General features: G+C 39.7%; 1 protein-coding gene across 1 annotated transcript in view; it reads left to right on the top strand.

The window, feature by feature from the left end:
- The window catches only part of KIF25 (kinesin family member 25), a 126,886-nt gene that overhangs the window by 68,178 nt on the left and 33,422 nt on the right, over positions 1 to 25,286 (top strand). The window lies entirely within an intron of this gene.

Raw genomic sequence — 25,286 nt, 5'->3', positions numbered from 1 at the left:
AACATCACACAGAGGACAGTGGAGGAACACATTGCTGATATGAACAGGCTGCAACATATAACCAGTTAGGAACTTTGAAGGAGAACAGGATTAAATCAAGGAACTGCATGATGGGAAGAAAACATGGGCTGGCTACATAGTAAAGGAGAGGAAGGACAGGTGGATAGCCAGAGTTCTCCTGGTACTCTTGAGATAGTAGAAGAAAGTAAGAAAGGTCTCTCTATCCCTATGGATCCTTACGGATAAGAGTAATACAGGAGGGGCAATCATGGATTAGTCACAATCAATATCATTAGACAGAACTTTGGAATCAATGAGATCATAGATCCACTTGAATTTTTGAGTATGTAGAAGTGATAATGATTTGTGTATATTTACTTTGTCTACTGAAGCTAATCACCTCAGTCTCTTTGCTGCTTCAACAGTGGGGATAAATTTGCCTCCTTTTAACCAATGTTATGACTTTAATAATTACACTAACATTTCTAGAACTATGTCAGATAACAGTGTGTAGGGGTGAGGATGAGAATCTTTGTTTTGTATCTGTTTTTATTGGGAAAGCTAGTGTTTTCCCATTACAAATAATGCTATCATTTTGTTATTAGTATATACTAGCATTTTAAAAATGGCCCTTCTATGTCTATAATTTATAGGGTTTTTAGCATAAATGAGTGTGTTGTATTTTGTTAAAAGGTGTTTTTTCTACATTCACTGATATACTTATGGTTTTGGTTATTTTTGTTTTAATATGATTATGTTAATTGTTTTCATAATGTTGAACCACTGGGCTAAATCTAAGATGGTCGTAGTAAAATGACAGAGAGAGAGAGAGACAGAGAGAGAGAGACAGAGAGAGAGAGAGAGAGAATTATTGTAGGTTTTTTCGTTAAGATTTTATTTAAACATTTTTCATATATATTCATTAGTGATTTTCTATTATGGTTCTTTTTCTTTGCATTATTCCTGCAAGGTACTTATTTCTTCTTTTTAATCTTTTAAAAAAATTTTTATACTTGAATACTAAAACTTAAATATATGATAAAAGAAAAAGAAACATATTATAAACTTAAATATAAAATAAGAAAGAAACCATGCCATGTGCACAGCAGAACATAAGAGAGGATTCAAAATATATAGCAATAAATTTCCATTTCAAGAAAGCCTATTACATTAAATATGATGCGTTGTGTTGAAAGCTGTCTATCTTTTCTTTGCTTCCTTGTAGGTTAAGGTACTTATTTCTTGAGAACCAATATGGGTTGATTAATTTTTGTTCAGGACAGAAAGATCCCATTGATAATGAGAGTTTGAAAATTAGTATGAAGAGACAAGATACTATAGGGAAGTCACTAATTTGAATAGAGAAAGAATGAAATTCTGGTTTAAGGTGAAGAGGCTAATATTATAAGGAAGGAAAAGATTCCTATATCATTCTTGCTATTCCATTTACAATTGGATTTCTTTATATAGATAGATTTCATAAAAAAATACAGCTTTTTTTTTACAACTTTTTTTGAGTTCTGCTTTTAAAAGTACTTGCATTCCCGGAGTCATTTCAAATACTCTTTGAAATCCTATAGAAACGGTCACAAATAGGATGAGATTCCAAACAGCCATGGGGACTTTTTGGAATCAAGCTTTTTTTTTTTAACTTTTTTAAAAAAATGTTCTGAATATGGTGTCTCTTGAGCTTTGGGGTAAGATATTATGAATTTTAGCATTTTAAATTTGTTTTTCTTTGTTGTTAAAACCCGGGCATCTGATGACAGCAGCTGGACACTTTCGGGTTTGAATTCCTGTGTAACTCATGCCAAAGCCCTGGGATTACATTTTGGCATCTTTTTAAAGGAATACTACTACAATCAGGAGACCATTAAAATGAAAATATGCCACAGGGAGGGAGTAGAGGGTTAGTGGTTAAGAGTCCAAGCCTGGGAGCCAGAAATTTTGGGATCTATTCTTGTAACTACATCAGGATGGGATCTTTAAAAATTACTCTATGTTTTTGCTCTTCTCTTCCCATGTCGGGTAGCTATTAGAAAAATCATTTAGGATCACAGCTCTAGAGCTAAAAAGGAACCTTAGAGGTCATCTAGTCCAATCCCTCTCGTTTTACAGATGCGGAAACTGAGTGCTGAGGGAGGTAAAATAACTTGCCCCCAAATCACATGGATAGTTGTGTCTGGGACACTGTGATCTCAGAGGACCTTGCCCTTGTACGATGCCGGAATATATTATAATTATATAGTGAAACCTCAATGATTAAAACCCTTAGGAATGAAGCTCTTCTATAGGAAGCCAACTTAAAAAAAAAGGATCCTCTTAAAGTGTATGAAACAGAGCGACCTATATTGCACCTGTATGACAAATGTACCTCAATTTATGTCTGCCCTGTCCCATCTAGAAGCAAAAAGGCCAACCTTAGGCAAAATTGTAAAGTCTCAAGAAGTTTGTTTTTCACATCCCTAGCTTCCTTCCCCTTTCCCCTACAGAAAAACCAATGTCACAAACGATGATGTCTTTTTATTAATTATTTATACCCAGTGATTGGCTGATTACCCTTTACCCAAAACTGTCACAAGAGTACATTGCCCTGGCATTTCAATTTTAAACCCTTTTTCTCTAATTATGGAATAAATTATATAAATCATGGTCTATGTAATGTGGAAATGAATCCCTTGTTAAAGGAATTTAAGGCATCAGCAAAGAAGTGGAAAAAAAAATTTTTTTTCCACATAGTAGAGCATTGGACTTAATACAGCAAGAGCCGTGTTCAAAACCTGCCTCAAACACTTATTATCGATATAACCCTGGGCAAGTCAGCTGATTGCTTTCAGTTTCAGTTTCCCCATCTGTAAAATTAGAATAGCTCACATTTATATAGTGCTTACTGTGTGCCATGTCCTGCATTAAGTATTTTACAGCTATTATATTCTTTGGTCCTCCCAATAGTCCTGGGTGGTGGATCTTATTATTGTTCCCATTTTGTATATGAGAAAATTGAAGCAAGCAGAGGTTAAGTGACTTGCCCAGGGTCACCAGTGTCTGAGGCTGGACTTGAACTGAAATCTTCCTGACTCTAGACCCATTGCGCTATCCACTGGTACCCACTTCACAGGGTTGATGTGAAGGTCGAATGAGACAATATGTAAAGCGCTTTGCAAATCTTAAAATATCCTATAAATATTGCTGTCTGTTGTTGTTATCTTGGCAGAGGGGCTATAGAGTCGTGATGAGCCTGCTTAGCAAGCTCTAGAGATAAACCTCAGTTAGTCCCTTTAAGCTGACCTAGAATGCAACAACAATTCAGCAAACATTTGTGAAATGTCTACTGTGGAGGAGGGTGGAGCCAAGATGGTGGCTGGAAAGCAGAGACTTGTGGGAGCTCCCCCCCAGGTCCCTCCAAACACCTATAAAAATGGCTCTGAACAAATTCTAGAACTGCAGAACTCCGAAATAGCAGAGGAAAGCAGGGTTCCAGCCCAGGACAGCCTGGATGGTCACTGGGTGAGGTTCTATCTCACACGGAGCTGGGAGCGGAGGGAGCAGAGCCCAGCATAGGCTGCGCCCAGACCAACCAGACCAGGAGCTAGGCAGAACAGGCCCTAGCACCCTGAATCAGAGAGCTGTGACAGTTACCAGACTTCTCAACCCACAAACACCAAAGACAACAGAGAAGGTCAGTGGGGAACAGAGTGAAAGGAGTTCGCAATTCGGCCACCACCCTGGGGGCAGCAGGAGTGGTGCAGCTACTGAACTTCAGCTGCAGTTGCTTCTGGCTCCAGGCCTACCTGGTAGGAGGAATGAAGTGGCGGATCAGAGCAGGAGTGCAGAGCCTGCTTAAGATCTGACTCCCATTCCGGGTCAGTGGTTCTTGGGGGAAGATGAGCACTGCAGTGGCAGAGCTTGCTGTGAGAAATAGCTCTGAAAACAACAGCACATGCCCTCAAGCTTGGAACAAAGTACTCTCTACTCTACAAGCAGTCATACCCCAACGAAAAACTCAAGGGTCAAGTAGTTGGCTGGGAATATGGCCAGGCAGCAAGAACAGACTCAGATTCAGTCTCAGACTTTGGAGTCTTTCTTTGGTGACAAAGAAGACCAAAACATACAGCAAGAAGAAGCCAACAAAGTCAAAGAGCCTACATCAAAAGCCTCCAAGAAAAACATGAACTGGTCTCAGGCCATGGAAGAGCTCAAAAAGGAGTTGGAAAAGCAAGTAAGAGAAGTAGAGGAAAAATTGGGAAGAGAAATGAGAAGGATGCGAGAAAACCATGAAAAACAAGTCAATGACTTGCTAAAGGAGATCCCAGAAAATACTGAAGAAAACAACACCTTAAAAAATAGACTAACTCAAATGGCACAAGAGCTCCAAAAAGCCAATGAGAAGAAGAATGCCTTGAAAGGCAGAATTAGCCAAATGGAAAAGGAGGTCCAAAAGACAACTGAAGAAAATACTACCTTAAAAATTAGAATGGAGCAAATGGAAGCTAGTGACTTGATGAGGAATCAAGACATTATAAAACAGAACCAAAGGAATGAAAAAGTGGAAGACAATGTGAAATATCTCATTGGAAAAACCACTGACCTGGAAAATAGGTCCAGGGGAGATAATTTAAAAATTATTGGACTACCTGAAAGCCATGATCAACAAAAGAGCCTAGATATCATCTTTCAAGAAATTATCAAGGAGAACTGCCCTGACATTCTAGAACCAGAGGGTAAAACAGAAAATGAAAGAATCCACCAATCACCTCCTAAAAAAGATCCCAAAAAGAAAACTCCTAGGAATATTGTTGCCAAATTCCAGAACTCCCAGATCAAGGAGAAAATCCTGCCAGCAGCCAGAAACAATTTGAGTGTTGTGGAAACACAATCAGAATAACACAACATCTAGCAGCTTCTACATTAAGGGATTGAAGGGCTTGGAATATGATATTCTGGAGGTCAATGGAACTAGGATTAAAACCAAGAATCACCTACTCAGCAAACCTGAGTATCATACTCCAAGGCAAAATATGGATTTTCAATAAAATAGAGGACTTTCAAGCTTTCTCAGTGAAAAGACCAGAGCTGAATAGAAAATTTGACTTTCAAACACAAGAATCAAGAGAAGCATGAAAAAGTAAACAAGAAAGAGAAATCACAAGGCACTTACTAAAGTTGAACTGTTTTGTTTACATTCCTACATGGAAAGATGATGTGTATAATTCATGAGACCTCAGTATTAGGGTAGCTGAAGGGAATAGGGTGAGTCGCATATAAAGGGATGATATCTAAAAAAATAAAATCAAATTAAGGCATGAGAGAGGAATATATTGAGAGAGGGAGAAAGGGAGAGAGAGAATGGAGTAAATTATCTCACATAAAACTGGCAAGAAATAGCAGTTCTGTTGGGAGGGAAGCGCGGGCAGGTGAGGAGGAATGAGTGAATCTTGCTCTCATTGGATTTGACCTGAGGAGGGAATACCATACACACTCAATTGGGTATCTTACCTCACAGGAAAGAAGGAGGAAGAAGATTAAAAAGGGGGGATGATAGAAGGGAGGGCAGATGGGGGAGGAGGTAATCAAAAGCAAAAACTTTTGAAAAGGGACAGGGTCAAGTGAAAAAATTGGATAAAGGGGGATAGGTTAGGAAGGAGCAAAATATAGTCAGTCTTTCACAACATGAGTATTGTGGAAGGGTTTTGCATAATGATACACTTGTTGCCTATGTTGAATTGCTTGCCTTCTTAGAGAGGATGGGTGAGGAGGGGAAAGGGGAGAGAATTTGGAACTTAAAGTTTTAAAAGAAGATGTTAAAAAAAAAGTTTTTACATGCAACTAGGAAATAGGATATACAGGCAATGGGACATAGAAATTTACCTTGCCCTACAAGATAGTAAGGGAAAAGGGGATGGCAAGGGGGAGTGGGGTGACAGAAGGGAGGGCTGACTGGGGAACAGGGCAACCAGAATATATGCCATCTTGGAATGGGAGGGAGGGTAGAAATGGGGAGAAAATTTGTAATTCAAATTTGTGAAATCTTGTGAAAATCAGTGCTGAAAACTAAAAATATTAAACAAATTAAATTAAAACAAACAAACAAAAAGAAAGAAATGTCTACTATGTGGGAAACACTTCCGGATTCTGAAGACTTAAAGATTTTCAAAAAGGACACAGGACTTTCTCTCAGGGAGCATATAGATAAGGATACTGATGCCCAGAGAAGCATTGGCTTTCTAAGGTTGCAGTACTTGTGGATACATGCATATCGATGAGTGTGATCCAAGATAAAATATGTGGGGTCAAAGGAGAGATGATGACAAAGTGCTCTTTGGAGAATCTGAGGAGGGCATTGTTTTCACTCTGGGGTTGGGGACATTGTTGGAGAAGGTGCTATTTCAGTGATAGCACCTGCCCTTAGTCTTGAAGGGAGAGGAGGACTCTGAAAGGCAGAGATCAAGAGAGAATGCTCTTTGGGCATGATGGGTGATCTGCACAAGACTGGCAAGGTAAAAGATGGCAGAATGAGACCAGATAACAACTAATGGCCCAGTTTAGCTGGAACAGAAGGATGTGTGATGGGGAGGAGGCTGGAATGGAGGTGGGCTGGAGCCAGATTGTGAAGGACATAAGAGGCCAGGCTGAAGGATTTGTACTTTATACCATAGGCAACCACTGAAGTTTTGGAGCAGAGGAACGACCTGGTTGGACCAGTACCTTGGGAAAACTTTCTTCTGGATATGGGAAGAATGGATTTGAGAGAGGAGAGATACTAGAGACAGGGAGACCAAGAAGGAAGTTGTTGCAATAGTTCAGATGAGAGATGGCAAGGGCTTGAATTAGGTTTCTGGCAAGGAGTGGAGAGGAGACGGATGTGAGGGATTTGCAGAGGACTTTGGTGGCAAGAGAGTGGGAGGAGCTTCTTGCAACAGTGGAAAGCAAAAACCCTGGAATGTGGGCAGATGGTGAATCCCAAATATTTATTTTTTTCTAAAAAAAATCTCGTCAATTTATTTGACATTTAGGAGTTGAGATATTTTAAGGCAGTGCTCTAGCATTTCCTAATTATTGTTTACAAAAATAAAAAGTTCACTTTTGGACTAATCGCTATTGCCATTTTAAAATTTCTTTTAACTGTTTGACTCTTCTCAAAAATATTTCTCTGTTAGTCTGTGCTTCAGTTCACATTCTGCCTAGTAGATTTCCTTGCTCCTGGCCTAATTGGAGGTTAACTGCAAAACTTCTCTTATTGAAAGTTGCCTATGCTTCCACCCACCATACCACTGTTGAAGAAAAGAACAAAATTTGAAAGAGTTTTAAACTTCTTTCTCTACTGATGCAGTGTTCCAAAACTCAGTTTGGTTCTAACTGTGATAGGTTAAAAACTTCACAAAAACTTTTGGAATGCTGTATAAAAATAATACATGAGATTCCATCAGTTATCCTTAAGTCAAGGTGACATCCAAATAAAAAAATGGTCCTTACTGTGCCCAAAGGGCTATAAAACTGTGCATACCCTTTGATCCAGCAATGCCACTTCTAGGTTTGTATCTCGAAGAAATCATAAAAATGAGAAAAGGACCAGTATGTAGAAAAATATTTACAGCAGCTCTTTTTGTGGTGGCCAAGAACTGGAAATTGAGAGGATGACCATCAATTGGGGCATGGCTGAAAGAGGGGGAGAAAATTTAAAACTCAAAGTCTTATAAAAGTGAATGTCAAAAACTATAAATAAATAAATCCTTTTTTGGAAATGGTCCTCATCCTAGTGTGTCCCTCAGTTAAGCTTTACCCTTTCCTTTGAAGATGTCAGTGCTATTAGATTAAAATTCTGGTCTATTCAACCCATTTCTCTCTTGCATTTTAGTGGGTCCCCTAATATATTTTGAACTAGTTACATATTCTTTTTTTTCCATTGTGCCACAGGTATATTCTTAGTATCATCTTACCTTTTGTTTTTAATGTTCTTTTCTGTTAGGAAACAGTCCTGGTGAGGTGCAGTCGTCCTGGTCACCCTGTGTTCAATAAGACATTTCAATTTGAAAGGTAGGTGACATGCAGAATGGCTTAAGTAATAGCATATAGCAGGAAAGCAGACTCTGCAGCAGGGACCTTAGAATAAATTGTGCTGGAGTGTTGACTTTGTAAATAGAAATAACAGAATCATAGGTTCTCAGAACTGGAAGGGAACTTAAAAGCCATTTAGTTCAGCCCCGACCTGAGAGTCTCCTCCATAGCATCCCCAACAAATGGTCACGTAGCTTCTGTTTGAAGACCTTGAGTAAGAGCAGACCCCCCACCTAGTGCATTGAGTTATTACTTATTTGGCTGGTTGCATACCTCTTTTGTCTCAGAGAGTCAGCAAGACAGAGTGGAAAGAACTCTTGGCTTAGAAAGACATGTGGTAATTAAAAAGGTTGAGAGACATAATTTCTGGGTAATTTAATCATTTTATTAATAATGTCAGCATTTTAATAAAATCATTTAAAAAGGACAGCTCTCTCTTAAACCAAAGACAATCATAGCGGCAGGCTCATGGTTTATATGTCCTTTTGGAAGAGCTGTGCTCCCCAGGGTGGCGATCAAAACTGATTGGTTAACAATTAATGGGAGAATGAATATTACAATGAAGGGCTGAGAGTGAGAAGGTCACCCTTGGACAGAGTCCGTCTCTATACCCAGACCACCCCTCCAGCCTTGGGCAATTTAGATAAAAGGGTCTGTCTCCACCCAAGCTTGATTGAATGGACTAGAGATTCTTTTTAAGATTGGGTGGGGTTGGGTAGAGGAGAAGGTTAGCTCAACCTTCAGAGACTGAGGTCTTGAAATGAGAATAGAAAAAGGGGGAACTCTGAATCTCCCCAAATCATTAGTTATGAATAATCATTTCTTTCATTCGTGAGTTCTAATCCTGCCTCTTATGTTTATTAGCTGTGTGACCATAGGAACGTCACTCAACCTGTCTCAGCCTCAGTTTTTTTGAACCATAAAATGGGAATAATGATACCAGGATTAGATTTCTTATAGAGTTTCATGTAAACATGGAGCCACCTCAAATGAGCTTAGAAGAGCCAATTGGCAAATGCTTCAAATCAGAGCCTGATTTATTGTTTTGTTGATTATCTAGACTTAAGAAAATGATGGGGGAAATGTTAATTGTGAAGATTAAACTTAAAAATATGTCATGCATATTTTTGAGGGGTGGGGAGAGCTGATTGTTAAATGTTTACTAGCATACTCCTACATGTAAATGTCAGCTATCATTATTTTTGGACATTATGCAGTGAGTCCAAATATTTATAGATATGCATTTACATAACAGTAAAAAGTTGCACAAAGATCAATGTTTCATGAATCTAATCACCTTAAATGCATTAGAGCAGCAAGTGGGGTTCTCAGGTATAGCCTGAACTAGATTAAAATGCAACTGGCAAATGTTTAACAAAATAAATAAAAATATAATGCATCATAGTGGAAAGTCCCAGAGATCTTTGCTCAGCCCTATGTTCTTTAACATTGCAACCAATAACTTGTATCATTTTACAATTGGCCCAAATCTGGGAGGTATAACTTACAAACTGGATGACAGAATTAGGATCCAAAAAGATCTTAATGGGATGGAACACATGGTTATATCCAATAAGATAAAATTTAATAGGAAATCCTGTAAAGTCTTAAAACTTGGGTTCAAAATCCTAACTTCACAAGCATATGATGGAGGAGGCATGTTTAGACAGGATGTCATAGTCACATAGCAGTTTAACTGAAAAAGATCTGGGTGTTTTGACATACTGCAGACTCCAATGTGAGTCAATAATATGATATGGAAGCCAAAAAAGCTAATTTGCTCTGGGGCTACATAAAGAAAGGCACAGTTCCCAGGAATGAGGACATGATGGTTCTGCAGTTACTCTGCTTTGGTCAGACCATATCTGGGTACCATATTCAGGAAGGATATTGATAAGCTGGGGGATGTCTAGAAAAGGTCAACCAAGCTGGTGAAGATCCATATGAAAATCAATTGAAAGTACCTGAGAATCTCAGTTTCCAATTAGTCTGAATAAGACAAGATTCATCGGGGTATGATGGATATCTGTGTCTCCTTGTATTTGAAGTACCATTATATAAAAGATGGATTAGGCTTGTTCTGTGTGGCCCCAGAGGGTAGAACACATAACTGTGGGCATACGTTGCAAAAAGACAAATTAAAGCAGTATGACAGAGTAGAGTACTGGACTTGGAAAAGAATGTCCTTCAATGTTCAGATGTCTCTGACTCTTATTGACTGTGTAATCCTGGGGCAAGTCACTTAACCTTTTGGCATCCAAGGCAACTTTCAAAGACTCTAAGTTGCAAAATACTTGCTGGCATATGTCTGCAGAAGTACTTTTCTAACCAGGGGCTCCCCACATCAGTGAAATCAGGTCTAGAAAAAAAAAGGAAGGAAGAAAGAAAGAAACAGAGAGAGAAAGAGAAAAAAAAAGGAAGGAAGGAAGGAAGGAAGGAAAGAGAAAAAGAAGAAAAACTTCCTAACATGTAAGAGCTATGCAAAAGTAGAAGGAGCTGCCTTAGAAGGTGGGGTGTTCTTCCCTAATAAAGGTCTTCAAGCAAAAGCAGAAAAACTGTTGTCCAGTATGTGGAAGAAAGACTCCTTTGGGAAAGCATATGTCGAACTAGTTGACTTCCAATGATCCATCCAACACTCACCTTCTGTGATGCCACGAATGCCATTGAAAAGGATTCACCTGTCATTTGGCAAGTTTTGGAAAGCATTGAACTGGGAAGTAGCATGAGGACTGGGCTTTTAGGAAGATTGATTTGGCAGTGGAATATGAAATCATATTGTAAGCAAAGAGACTAGTGAGAAGGCTAGTTGTGGGGTGAGAGGTAATGAAATCCTTAACTAAGGATAATCAATCAATCAACAAGCATTCAGTAAATATTCACTCTGTGCCTGGCAGCTAGGTGACACAGTGGATAGAATGCCGGGCCTAGAGTCAGGAAGACTCCTTTTCCAACTAGCTGTGTGACCCTGGGCAAGTCACTTATCCCTGTTTGTCCCAATTTCCTTCTTTCCTAAATGAACTGGAGAAGAAAATGGCCAACTACCCCACTATCTTTGCCAAGAAAACCGTAAATGGGGTAGCAAAGTGTCAGATGATACTGAAAACAACTGAACAACAAAAATGTGCCTGGCACTATGCTGTTCTAGGCAAAACAGTCTCTCCTCTCAGTGAACTCCCACTGGTGAGACAAGTCTGTACATAAGTATATGCAAAATACAAACAAAGTGGTTGTTTGGGATAGAGGGCTCTAGGAAGACAGGAAAGATCAGGAAGGTCATGTTTTGGTTGTCTCTTAAAAAAAGTAAGGGATTTTGTGGGGAAGAAGTGAGGAGAGGGTACATTCCAGGCATGGGGACCTGAAGGTGTGATCTCTGTGGGAATGTAGAAAATGGGGGTAGATTCAATAGAAATTTCAGAAGAATGTCTTGGTGACTAATTAGTTGGGTGGGGTAGGAAGATTCCAAGATTTTGACCCCGGGTGACTGGGAGACTGCCAGTGCCATTACCCAAAATAGAGAAGTCAGGAGGAGCAGACTGAGGGTGAGGGAGTATGGGAAGAGAGGATGCGATGGAAAAGGAAAGAGTGTGTTGCCATTGTCCCCTCCTCTGCTCCCAAGGTGATTCAGTCAGTGTTGAGGGTACTTAGATGCCCACAGCCAGGGAGCCCATCCACCCAACCAGTTTATGGTTTTTCAACAAAATAAATAAAATTTAAAGTTTAAATTGTTTTTTAATTTCAATTTTGGACATAACTTTGAGCTACTAGTGAAACATTCAGGTGAGATGGAAATGTGTTAGTTGTACTCTGGAGAGAAATGAGGCTAGAAATAAAGATTTGTAGTCATTTTCATAAAAATTTGTCTCAAGTCACTGGGCTAGGTGAGATTGTCAGAGAGTGTAGAGAAAACAGAAAGAATTCCAAGGACAAAACCTTAGGGAATGCCTGAATATTGGAGGTGGGAAGAAGGGGATAACATATTAGTAGGAAGAGATCTAGAATAATGAAGTCTAGGTCATTGGTCCCTAACCTCTCTTAGTATAACACCTCAATGTTAATTTTTTCCGGACTCCTAGGGAAAAGGACCCACATGTACAAAAATATTTATAGCACCTCTTTTTGTGGTGGCCACACACTGGAAATTGAGGGGATGCCCATCAATTAGGGAATGGATGAACAAGTTGTGGTGTATGAATGTAATGGAATACTATGGTGCTATAGGAAATGATGAGCAGGTGGACTTCAGAAAAACCTGGAAAAATTTATATGAACTGATGCTGAGTGAAGTGAGCAGAATCAGGAGAACATCGTACACAGTAACAGCCACAGTGTGTGATGATCGACTTTGATAGACTTAGCTCCTCTCAGCAATACAAGGACCTAAAACAATTCCAAGAGACTCATAATAGAAAATGTCATCCACATCCAGAAAAAGAAATATGGAGTCTGAATACAGATCGATGCAGACTATTTGCTTTTTTTTTCTTTTGTTTGGTCTTATATTTTTTTCTTCTCATGGTTACTCCCATTAGTCCTATTTCTTCTATATAACATGACTAATGTGAAAATGTTTAATAGGAATGTATGTGTAGAACCTATATCGGATTGCATGCTGTCTTTGGGAGGGAGGGGGGAGGGAGAGGGAGAAAATTCAAAACTTATGAAAGTCAATGTTGAAAACTAAAAATAAATTAATTAACTTATTAAAAAAATTTGGAGGGGACTCCTCCCTCCCTGTGGTACTGTTCACTACACATTACTACCCCCTGTATTCTATTGTCATCCTATATTCTCCTCCCTTTCTTAGCCAAATTTCTAGAAAACGTTGCCTATTTTATTGAATGTATTTCCTCTCTATTCAGTCACTCATGAGCCCTTTTTCCTGACTTCATCACTCCACTGAAACTTCTTTCTCCAAAGTTACCAGTGATCTCTTGATTGACACATCTCATGATCTTTTCTCAGTCTTCATCCTTTTCAACCTAGCTGTCGCATTTAGCATGTCTCCTTCTGGACAATCTCTCCTCTCTGGGTTTTTATAACATTACTCTCTCTTGATTCTCCTCCTAACTGTCTGGCTGATCCTTCCCATTCTCTTTTGCTAGTTTGTCATCCAGATCACACACCCTAACAGACGATGCATGCCAAGGATCTGTTCTAGACACCTGGCTCTTCTCTCTCTTAGTGACCTCATCCATTCCTATGCATTTAATTATCACCTCTATGTATCCTACATCAGTCTCTCCCCAAGCTTTATCCCCACATCATCAAATATCTATTGGACGTTTCAAAAAGGATGTCCTGGAGACATCTTAAACTCAGAGGCATCTCAACTCCAAAAACAGAACTCCCCAAATTTTTCCATTTCTGTCATTCTTTAAGTCTCTATCATTCATCATTTTAACCTTATCCTTGACTCTCTACCGCACCCTCATATATCAAATCAGTTGACAAATCTTGCAACTTTGATAACATTTCTTGCCTCTAATCCCTTGTTTCTACTCATACAGCTGCCCAGGCCCACCACCTCTCACCTAGATTACTTCATCAGCCTCTTAATTGCTTTCTGCTTGCTCTCCATGGCTGTGGTTTTCCAGCCTCCTTGTAAATTACTCTCACTCTTTGAGATCCAGTCAAACTGGCCTTTTCTCTGTTCCTTACATACAACACTCCGTCTTCAGTCTCCAGGTCTTTGTACTAGCTGCCCCACTGCTTGCAATGGACTCCCTCCTCATCTCCCCCTCATAGAGTCCCTCTTTTCCTTCAAGACACACTCCAGTCATGACCTTGTACATGAAGCCTTTTCTGATACTCCCAACTGCTAGTTTCTTCTCTAACTACCCTGTATTTATGCTCCTTATATTGATGCTGCATACGCACACACAAATATATACATATTTGTTGTCTGACTAATATAATATGATATAATACAGCATAGCATAACATAAAATATAATAATAATAATAACTAACATTTAAAAAGAGCTTACTACGAGCCAGACATTTTACAATTATCTCATTTGATCCTCACAACAATCCTGGGAGGAAGGTGCTATTCTGATCCCCATTTTACAGATGTGAAAATTGAGGTTAGGTGATGCTCAGGGTCACACAGCCAGAAAGTGTCTGAGGCTGGGTTTTTATCTCATGTCTTCCTGACTCCAGGTTCAGCACTCTTATCCTCTCAGCCACTTAGCTGCTCCTGTAAGTTCCTTAAGAGTAAAGATCTTTTCATTCTTGCATTTGCATCTCCTGTGCCTGGCACACAGTTGATCCTTAATAAATGCTTGCTAATTTGTAGATTAGCATCTGTTAAATGAATCAAAGTTTAATGACAAAAAGCTACTATGAATAAGAATATTTTTAAATGAACCTGATTTATTAATCTCAGAAGCATATATTTGAAAAATTTGGAAAATAGCTAGACATATATTGTGACATTATTTGTAGTTTATAATTCCTCACTTGTGGTTTTACATGTTGATTCATGAACCCATTGCAAAATTTCTGCGTCCTGCCCTCTCTCAGGAGTTCACTGCATACATATTGATAGCCACTAGTCTTGGCCAAGACTGGAGAGTTTTAAGGAGAGGATTGCCACCATAATGAAATGTTATAGAAATTAAGAGGTGGTATTGAGAAAAGAACATTAGATTTTCTAGTATAGAGGTCACTGATAACCTTTGAGAGAATAGTTTTGTTATAGTGGTGGGAGCAGAAACTAGATTGCGATGGATTAAGGAGTAAGTGTAGAATACATTTTCAAGAAGGTTGACCCCAGAAAGAAAGGAAAGGGAGAGAGAGAGAGAGAGAGAGAGAGAGAGAGCGAGACAGAGAGACAGAGAGAGAGAGAGAGAGAGAGAGAGAGAGAGAGAGAGAGAGAGACAGAGAGAGAGAGAGAGACAGCGAGACAGAGAGACAGAGAGAGAGAGAGAGAGAGAGAGCATAGCTAGAGGGAATGGCTTGATATATTCAAAGTATTTTTAAGAAGGGGAGAATTGAACTTGTAGACAGTTCAGTTCAACAAATATTTTATGAAAGCCATTGTAGAAGGCATTGCAGGGTCACAAAGATGAGTAAGATGCATTACATACTGCTAAGGAGCTTCCTTTAGAAGCTAGTGGAAAGAGAAAGAAAGGAAGGAAGGAAGGAAGGAAGGAGGGAGGGAGGGAGGGAAGGAAGGAAGGAGGGAGGGAGAGAGGGAGTGAGGGAAAGAAGGAAAGAAGAAAGGAGGGAGGGAGGGAAGGAAGGAAAGGATGAATGAATGAGTTCCAGCATGATCTAGTTTCATCTCACTGAACTTTATGAGAACATGTTTTTTTCTCAGTGTGTTCATAAATAGATTTGATCTTGTTAAATTGATTAGCCCAAATCACTTTAAGTGAATGGGAATCCATGGCCTCATTTTCAGTCAGTTAATGATGCCAATTAGCTATCTGGAAATGTAGTCCACAGACCTTGAGACCTGACTCAATCACTCTATGTTTTTACCTTGTGCAGCTGGCTGAACAATGCTCTTTTGTTGGCTGTTTGGCCTATAGAGCCAATTCCTTTCTGAGCCAGGTGGCTCAGAAGTACTCACATAAAGTCTTTGCTGAACTTCCAACACTACACGCAGCAGCAAACTGAACAAGCCAACCCTTCAGAGCGGCGTTTACTATTCATAAACTCAAATGAATGTTGTCTGTTTCCCAAATGGAGCTCCATGTTTTCCAAATATTTTCAGGATTCAGCACTAATGCAAGAGTTTTGGGTTTTTCCCAAAGCTTGTTACTATACAGATATTAAATGGTCTGTCCTTTGCCCCTAGTGGTGTGCCCGTTTTCACACTTTATAATATTAGAGGAATGAGGCAGGATGGAAATAATCTTTTTTTTCTTCTCAAAAAGTTGTAAAAAAAAGAGTCTTTGGATCCTCTACCAATATCCCTTTGTCACCTGCTTTATGAAGTACAGTTCAGTCTGCCTCCAAAGTTAAAAAACTCTGTATGTATTTTCACCCAGCAATATCACTATTAGGTCTCTATCTCCAAAGGAATCAAAGAAAGAAGGAAAGGACCTATATGTACAAAAATATTTACGAAAACTACTTTTGTTGTGGTGAAGAACTGGAAACTAAAGAGGTAGCCATCAGTTGGGGGATGGCTGAGCAAATTACGGCATATGGCTTTATTAGAATACTATTGTGCCATAAGAAATGATGAAACCCAGGACCAGAACTGATACTGAGTGAAGTGAAAAGAAGCAGGGGAATAATTTATACAATAACAAACTACTTTGAAAGACTCTGATCAGTGTGATGACCACCCACAATTCCCAAGGACCAATGAAGAAGCAGGCTACCCATTTCCTGATATAGAAGTGAGAGATTCAAGTCACAAAATGAGACAGACATTTTTGGACATAAGTCATTTATTTTGCTTGGCTATGCATATTTGTTGCAAGGATTTTGTTTTTCTTTTTTCTTTTCCAGCGGTGAGGTAGGGGTGGGATGGAGAAAAAATAATTGTTGGCTTGGAGGAAAATTAAAAATAAGATAACGTTAAAAAAAGAGAGAGAGATTGGTACAGTCTTACAAAAGATTAGAAATGGGCCTTGTTTGGAAAACTTAAATAGCACTAGGAGGCATCCCTGCAAACTATTAGTAAGAACAGCTCCCATCTATGGATTGTTTTAGGGTTTGGCAAACACTTTCTTGTGAACACGCTCTTGTGAAATAGGTTACACACACGTTGTTGTTAGAGATTAAATGGCATATTATAGAACTCTGGCATTTTTGTGACCATCTAGTGCAAACTCTTCATTTTACAGATAAATCCAAGGGCAAGAGAGGTTAGATGCTCAGGGTCACACAATTCAAGGTCATGAAGCTAGTTAAGTGATAATATAAGTGCCGTCAGTAAAATGACACTGAGGGCAGACAGGCAACATTTTCTGTAGAGCAGCATAACAGTTTATTAACAGTAACACATACAGGACGGGTCAGACTGTGCCCCCTCACTTGGGTCAGCAAACACAATGGGACTGAAAAGACAATTTTTATTGAGACTCTATTGAAACCCAAAAGGGTACAAGGAGAGGTTGGGGTAGCTGAAAAGCCTTACAGCTGGGGAAAGGGGGTTGGCCTTCAGGTATGGCTAGTCAAGCCTCTCTCTGACAATTAAGAAATGCTAATTGCTTTACGGGTCTCTGCTAGCTCTAGTAATCTTGGCCAGAAAATCAGAACCACCCCAATCATTATGCCCACCCCACCCCTACCTCAGCTTTCTCCTAGGAAACCAAATCACCCCTAACTTTGATGTGAAGAGGCAAGGACAGGAGAACCCACCCAGGGGAGGGGCTCAGCCCCAGCTTAGCCAATCCTTTGTTTATAGGTAAACAAAGCAATGGTCCCACTTTAAACTGCTTGGCTAGCAAACTGGGGGGAGGAGTCGTCACATTATTCAACCACACTTTCAGTTCAGACCGGGAGACACTGTCTTTTAAGTTAAACTGAGAAATGGGATTTGACAAAATGGGGAATAGGATGGATTGCAGAGTAATACTGATTATTAAATGATGCAGTGTAATATTAATTTTCCTCATCAGCTAACTTTGGGCCTACAGCAGGGGGGTGATGGGTGCAGAGGTCTTAGATAATTCCAAGGAAGTCAATCTAACTCCAAATAACTTTGGGATTCTTTACTTTGTTTGGTCTTAGAATTCTACATAATCTTGAGAAATAAGTAGAAAAATCCCCATTGGAGTTAGTGATTGGCTCTGCTGGGATATTTACTCAACTCCTGGCCACTCTCAGTTATCCAGACCAATTTTCAATCTCCTTGGATTTGCCCTAGTCTGCTCAGGGGAAACTCTAGAGGCTGTTGATCAGAGGTTCTTAACCTCTGGTTCGTGGATCCCCATGATACATTTCAAGGGGCCCATGCACTTACAGAGGAAAAGATCAGATTTTTATTTCAATATCTTTATTTCAGTCTTTGCCATTAGATTCAATCTTTCCCATTGAGGGAAAAGACTGTCTTTTGCTTTTCTTTGTATCCCCAATGTTTAGCACAGGCTCTAGTACATAGTAGGCATTTAATAAATGCTATAATTTAATAAATACTTAATTAACTTAATAAATGACCGAATTTGTTTTCCTTCATAATCATAATATATTTTATTTTATGCACATAAAATAATTCTGGGTATGGAGTGCATAGGCTTCACCAGCCTGCCAAAGGGCTCTATGACTTACCAAAAAATTGTTAAGGAAACCCTTTTCTTGAGCCATGCTAGGAGCTGCAACCCAAAGTGTACTAGTTACCAAGCTGCCATAATATTTTAATGTAGGAGGTTGATAGAGATAGAGATTCCCAGAAAAGGGACTTTTTTTTAGACCCAGCACTTAGTTAAATCAGCTGCTTTGCTTTCTACTTACCCAGCACGCCTACCTGTTTACAAGTTGCTTTATTTAGCAAAGTTTATTACAAGTTAGTGCTTTAAACTGTCGGTAACTACCTGTAGGCCTAGATAGGGAAGAAGGTTCCTGGATCTGTCAAATGCTGAGAAAATTCCTTCTAAGACTTAGCCATTTAAACCCTCCATCACCAGAGAGTGTGCTCAAGGTCACACACACAGACACACACGCACAGACACACACACACACAGACACACACACACACAGACACACACACACACACACACACACACACACGAAGACACATACAGACACAGATACACAGACATGGACAGACACACACATATAGACACACACACAGACATATGTAGACACACGCAGACACATACAGACACAGATACGCAGACACGGACAGACAGACACACACACACACACACACACACACACTTCTCCCTTCACTCATGATGGAGATGACGTCCAGAAAAGTCAAATTATCCAGAATCAATACCAGCACCAAGACTACCATCTATCTAGGGTGACCTGGCTCTGTGTATCACCCAATACAATCTCAAGTATAAATGAGGCTCACACAGATTGGAGGGAACAGAAGAAACATAGAGAAGGAAATACCAGTTTACATGGAACGCCTACATGAAGTACCCCATTGATGCCATGACCCCATGTGTTCAAGGTGCTTTCCATTGAGGAGGCAAAGGAGTTAAAAGAAAAATCCGCATAAGAATGCTACGTTGGGGCAATGTTTTTTCAGCATTTAGTCACAACTCATTTTTATAAACACTGGAACATATGGTTCTTATGAACTCAAAACACTGTTTATTTTTTTTAGCAACTTTTTATGGATCTAATAAATGTCAAAATATTTGATTTCTCTTCAGAAAGAAAATTCCAGCTTTCAGCATTTTATTCCTAAAAAAAAAAAGTTTATCAATGAATCAGGAGGGAAAGCATGATACCTAATATTCAGGAATGCAATTAATGTTAATATAAGAGACATAATATCAAAGGAAAGCTGGCTCTTAGGTGGACGAAAGAATGTTGTAAAACTCGGTTATAAAAGCCATTCTCCAGACAGGAGAGATGCCATGTCAGAGGCAGCTGCGTGGTGTAGTAGGTAGTGATGGAAATGGTGTCATGAAGACCTGAGCTTGAATTGTGGGCTACCTAGTCTCAGTTTCCCCATCTGTTAAATGAAGGAATTGGGCTCAATAGCCCCTACACTACCTTCTAGCTCTAAATCTGTGATCCTGAATTCCATTTGACTCTGTGTGCTTTACATACCTGAAGGTTGAAGTGCTCTGAACACAATTGTTTAGGAATCTTCACTCATAATAATAACAAGCATTTAGAAAGTGCCTTAAGGTTTGCAATGTACTTTACAAATATTATCTTATTTATTCTCACAACAACCCTGGGAAATAAGTGTTATTTTTATCCTCATTTTACAAATTCAGAAATTGAGGTAGACAGAGGTTAATTGACTTGCCCAGAGTCACACAGCTATTAAGTGTCTGAGGCAATATTTGAACCACATGTGGCCTCAAGGCCATAGATTCCCTGCCTCTAAACATTCAAAGTCTGTTCTCTCATCAGTACATACAGAGTCGAAGAGAAAGTGAGCTCAAGCTTAGAAAATACAAGGGGTAAAGGACTAACTCCCAGCTTCTAGCTGCTGTAAGTTCTATCCCTGCCCCCCACCCCGGAAGAATATTAATGAAATTAATGAAAAATGCAGCTTTCTGTTAGGCTCCTTATAAAGTCTTGAAGCTGCCTTTCCTCAGTGTGTCTAATGTAGCCTTGGTTTCTGATGTAGAGACTGTGGCCAGCTACTACTGTCCCAGGGATGCTGTAAGGACAATTGTATGTCCAAGTCCCGACCCTCTGAAGTCCACGAGGTCTTTCTTTGCTCAAAGGATGAGATCGGCTCACCTGTTCCCCCCATCCCCTAAAAGATTGCCTTTCAGGAGTTTGGATGGAGAAGCGATCACATCTTCAACTCTAGACACCCAAATACCCCGGTTCCAAATTGATTAGCTGTTTCCTACATAACTCACAGCATGTGACTGAATTTCTTCAGCCAATCTTAACACTTCTTGTGTCATTTCACTTATCTGAATTCCTAAAATATTCCTAGAATTCCTAAAAAATCCTTCACTCCTAAATTGATCAAGGACTTTTTTAAAATGCTTAGTCAAAATGCCTTTGATTGATTGACTCAATAGATACGTCTAAGATCTCTGTACAACTAGTTCCTACTTTTGGTTGATTAGTTCAATTAAGATAAGTCTGGACTCAAGGCAGCTAGGTGGTGCAGTGGATAGAGTGCCCGGCTTGGAGTCAGGAGGACCTGAGTTCAAATGTAGCCTCAGACACTTACTAGACACTATATGTACTTAAACACTCACCGTGTGACCCTGGGCAAGTCACTTAACCCTGATTGACTCCAAAAAAAAGAACCCCAGTAAATCAGGACTCACTGTGATTACTGAGGTAGGGGTATGGGACATGCTGGGATGTGCTGGAGATAGCTCAAGCTTGCTTGTGAAAGCCAATTATTAAATTTTCTGTGTGAGTATTCATACTTCACAAATTGGAAAACTCTACAAATCAGAAATTGGATTATTTTGTTAATTGTCTAGATTTAAGAAAGTGATGGAGAAAATGTTAACAATGTAGATTAACTTAAAAGTGTATCATGAGTATTTCCTCCCTCCCAGAGAGCTGGTTGTTAAACATTTACCAGTTGTTAAACCATTTGTTGAATGTCTAGACTTAAGAAAGTGTTAATGATGCAGATTAAACATTTACTGTTGTTAAACCATTTTTCACTGGGGCTACTTCTCTTACTTCACGTTCTGAATTCACACATTGACAAGGCTCTCACTTAAGTGTGTGACATATTAATTCCACAGTCAAGATTGGCTTTCTTTGAGAAGAGTAGGCAAAGCAGCTCCATTAACACTTTCTCACTCTCCAGGGATGCTACACATCCTGATCTCTCTACTAACTAGCTCTATGACCTCAAGCAAATAACTGAACCTTTTTGGGTTTCAGTTTTCTTATTTGAAAAATGAGGAGGTTGGGTCAATCGAACCTTAATGTCCCTTCCAGCGCTAACATTCTCCGATTCTCTAATGCCCTGATTTTCAGTCGATAGCCAATTGGATTTCTGGGAACTACCCAGACGCACCACATCATCCTTGTCTGTTCCAATTCGGTTTTCTACTGCAGGGTGAACTCTGTGTCATCCTAAATGCTTAGGAGAGACGACTTAGGTTAAAGCTGAGAGCGAGACTAAATCAGGCTATGGGGAAAGATCAGCCAAAGCAGGCGGAGACATCATGAAAGCAGCTCTCCTCAGGGACTGAGGCTGCTACCTTTAGATGTCAAATTCCTCAGTTCAGATAATGATTTTCATGTCTTGTTCCTGTAACTTTATATACAAATAACCCCCATGCTCATTCCTGATTGTTATCTATAGGGTCTCTAGTCCTAAAACAACTCCAAAGGGTGTTGGGCTTTTTCTTGACATTCAAATGGGAGAAGGACTTGGAATGTTTAGTTTTGTTTTTCAAGCCTTCTCCTTGCCATAAATTATTTTCAGAGGTGTTACTCCACTTTTAGGACAAATATTTTAAAGGAGCAAAGTACATCACTAGAAACCAGTTTTTCTTTCGTCTTGATTTTAAAAACAAGATAACTGATTGACAGAAACAAAGTTGGCACATAAGGTCATAAATTCACAACTGGAAGAGATCTCAGAGAACAGTTAGTCAACTCTCATTTTACTGAGTAGGAAATCTGAAGCCTAGGGAGGTTACTTGGCCAAGGTCATACAGGCAGTGTGTCAACAATAGGACCTGAAAGCAGCTTTTGTGACTCTAGAGCCGGTGATCTAAACCAAATATTATGGTAGCCACAAAAAACAGTGAACAATTAATGAAGAGCCTGCTCTGTGCAAAGCACTGGCCTAGGAGTAACATTTGTATTTGATATTATCCCTGCCTTCATAGAACTCACACTATAGCAGAGGGAATAGAATAATACATAGCATTATGTATTATAGGATAGGATAGGATAGGATAATACATAGTAATTTAATAAATGCATCAGAGATTTCTAAATCAAAGTGCTCTGTGTGATCTGAGTGAGAAATTATTAACAACAGGGGAGAACAGATCAGCTCAAATATTAAGTGCTAGTTGGGTACTAGGCACTGGAGAGAAAAAGAAAAAACAGAGAGTCCATGTTGGATACTACTACTAGATGGTATACTACTAGGGAGATACAACATGTTCTCAAACAAGCACAATACATTTAGGAAAGATAAAACACTAACAGCTGGGGCAATCAGGGAAGACTTCATGAAGGAGGTAGCATCTGACTTAAGCCTTGAAAGATGATAAGGATTACAAGAGGCAAACTTCCTCTTCTTTTCTCCTCATTTCACATCACCCAGATGCCTTCTGTTGCTACTCTCTCCTCCTTGACCCCTTCTTGTATAATGAGATAGCCCTTCTCCTTACCAAGGCAAACACCTCTACAAGCACATTTAATCCCATTCCATCCTGTCTTCTCCGGCAGATTGCTCCCCCCTGCCATCCCCACTCTCTGGATGACTCTATAAGAACATAGTAAATAATACAATCACATATCGATTTCACTGGAGGAAGATTCCATGAGACAAAGGAGCTGCTTAATGGTTTTATTGCAGTCTTGTTACTTAATGTCATTGATATATATCAATATATAAGATATTTTGGTTCCATTCCCTCCTTGAGTGGGAAGCCACATGTGTTTTTTTTTTAGGAGACATGATCATGGGTTGTTATCCATTATTTTTAGATAATGAATTATTATTAATATTATTATTTACCTGATCCTCATAAGAGTTGAACTAAAGGCCCTTCATCTACCTGGCTGTCCTCCTCTGGATGCCTTCCACTTTATCAATGTCCTTCCTAAAATGTGGTGCCAAGAACTGAAGACAAGACTCCAGATGTAGCCCAACCAATACCAGTTTCTCACCTCCTTATTCACAGACACAACACCACTTCTAAAACAGCCTCAAATCAGATTTGCTTGGCTGTTATATCACTCTATTTACTCTTATTGAGCATGAAATCTATAAAGCTCTCAGATATTTTTAGGCATCTGATGTCTAAAATTTCTTTCTCCTACATAATGAGCTCCGTTTTAGGTGGAGGTACTTGCAGGACATCTAGGGAGGTACCCAGTAGGTAGTAGATATGAATGTGAAGCGAAGAAGAGAGGTTAAGACTGAGGACAAAGATGAGAAAGTTATCAACATAAGTCATTATTGAAGCTAGACTAGTGAATAAGATTGTAAAGAGAGAGACTGTAGAGAGAGAAGATGCACAGGGAGAGGCCTCAGGGACTGAGCCCCATTAAGGACCTGGGAAGAGCACGAGGAGCTATCAATGAAAACAGAGGAAGAATGGTCAGAGAAATAAGAAGAGAACCTGGAGGAGAGCACAGAGCCTCACAAGCTAAGGAAAGAGAGAATCAAAGAGAAGTCAGAGGAGGAGGACTGGGGAAAAAGAAGATCCTAGGGTTTCAATTGAATTTAATAAGTATCAGTTTTATTAAATAAGTGCCTACTGTGTGCCAGGTACTGTAGTGTTAGGTGCTGGGGATGTAAAGACCAAAATGAAAAAGTCTGACCCTAAGGTGCTGAAGCACTAAGAATTCCAAGAGACCGAGGGGAGGAGAATGAGCATTTGATGCCTAAGAGAACATTAGGTGGTCTGCTTTGAGAAGAGTTTTAGTGGAGGGGTCAAGATAGAAGCCTTAATTGCAAGGGATCAAGGAGAGAGTAGGTAGTTAGATAATAGAAGCTTCCTGTCTGAGCAATTTTTCAAGAAGCTTCATGGTGAGATAGAGGACATGGAGCAGAGGCGAGATGGCGAAGGGTCAAAGGAAGGTTGGGGGGTTTTGTTGTCTTTTTCAGGATCTTAGGAAAGCTGGAAGGAAGGGGAGAATCAAAGTTATAGATAAAGGGATTATCCTTAGTGAGCCATGGTGATTTCTTCTTTTGTAACCAGAGGGAGAGATGATTCAGAGCTTTGAAGGATGGAGGAGGGGAGTGGAGAGGGCCTCCACCTCTTAGAGAAGGAGAAGACCAGATTTCCTTTAAGTGTGTGTGTGTGTGTGTGTGTGTGTGTGTGTGTGTGTGTGTGTGTGTGTGTGTGTGTGTGTGTTGAAGGGTGGGGGATGGCTATACTCTTAATGACGAGAGATGTAAAGAAAGGATTTGGAATGCTCTAAGGATTAGATAAGGGTAGAATACCAGTTGTTGTTCACTTTCAGTCATGGCCAACTCTTTGTGGACATGGACTGGAGTGGGTTTGCCATTTCCTTCTCCAAAAAGTAGAAGAGAAGGCTTGTCAAAGGACAATGACCACGGGGCAGCTAGGTGGCAGAGTGAACAGTGCGCCAAACCTGAAGTCAGGAAGACTCATCTCCAGGAGTTCAAATCTGGCCTCAGATACTTACTAGCTGTGTGACCCTGGGCAAGACACTTAAGTTTGCCTCAGTTTCCCCTAGAAACTAGAGAAGGAAATGGCAAACCACTCCAGTACCTCTGTCAAGAAAACCCCAAAAGGGGTCATGAAGAGTCAGACAAGACTGAAAAACAACAAAGTTTAATTTGGTAGCTTTTGCTCTGTATGCTATATATGGGATTTTCTTTGTTTTACAGGTAGTGGGGAGGTTGTTTGTTTGCTTTTAACGGGTTGGCTTCCTGCCTTTGGCATGACTCCCTCATTACTGGTACAGGCTAGTCTGTGTATTGCTGGT

Source organism: Trichosurus vulpecula, chromosome 7, assembly GCF_011100635.1.
Source record: "Trichosurus vulpecula isolate mTriVul1 chromosome 7, mTriVul1.pri, whole genome shotgun sequence".
NCBI lineage: Eukaryota > Metazoa > Chordata > Mammalia > Diprotodontia > Phalangeridae > Trichosurus > Trichosurus vulpecula.
Note: the sequence above shows the minus strand (reverse complement) of the source record. Positions and strands in the feature narration are given on the sequence as shown.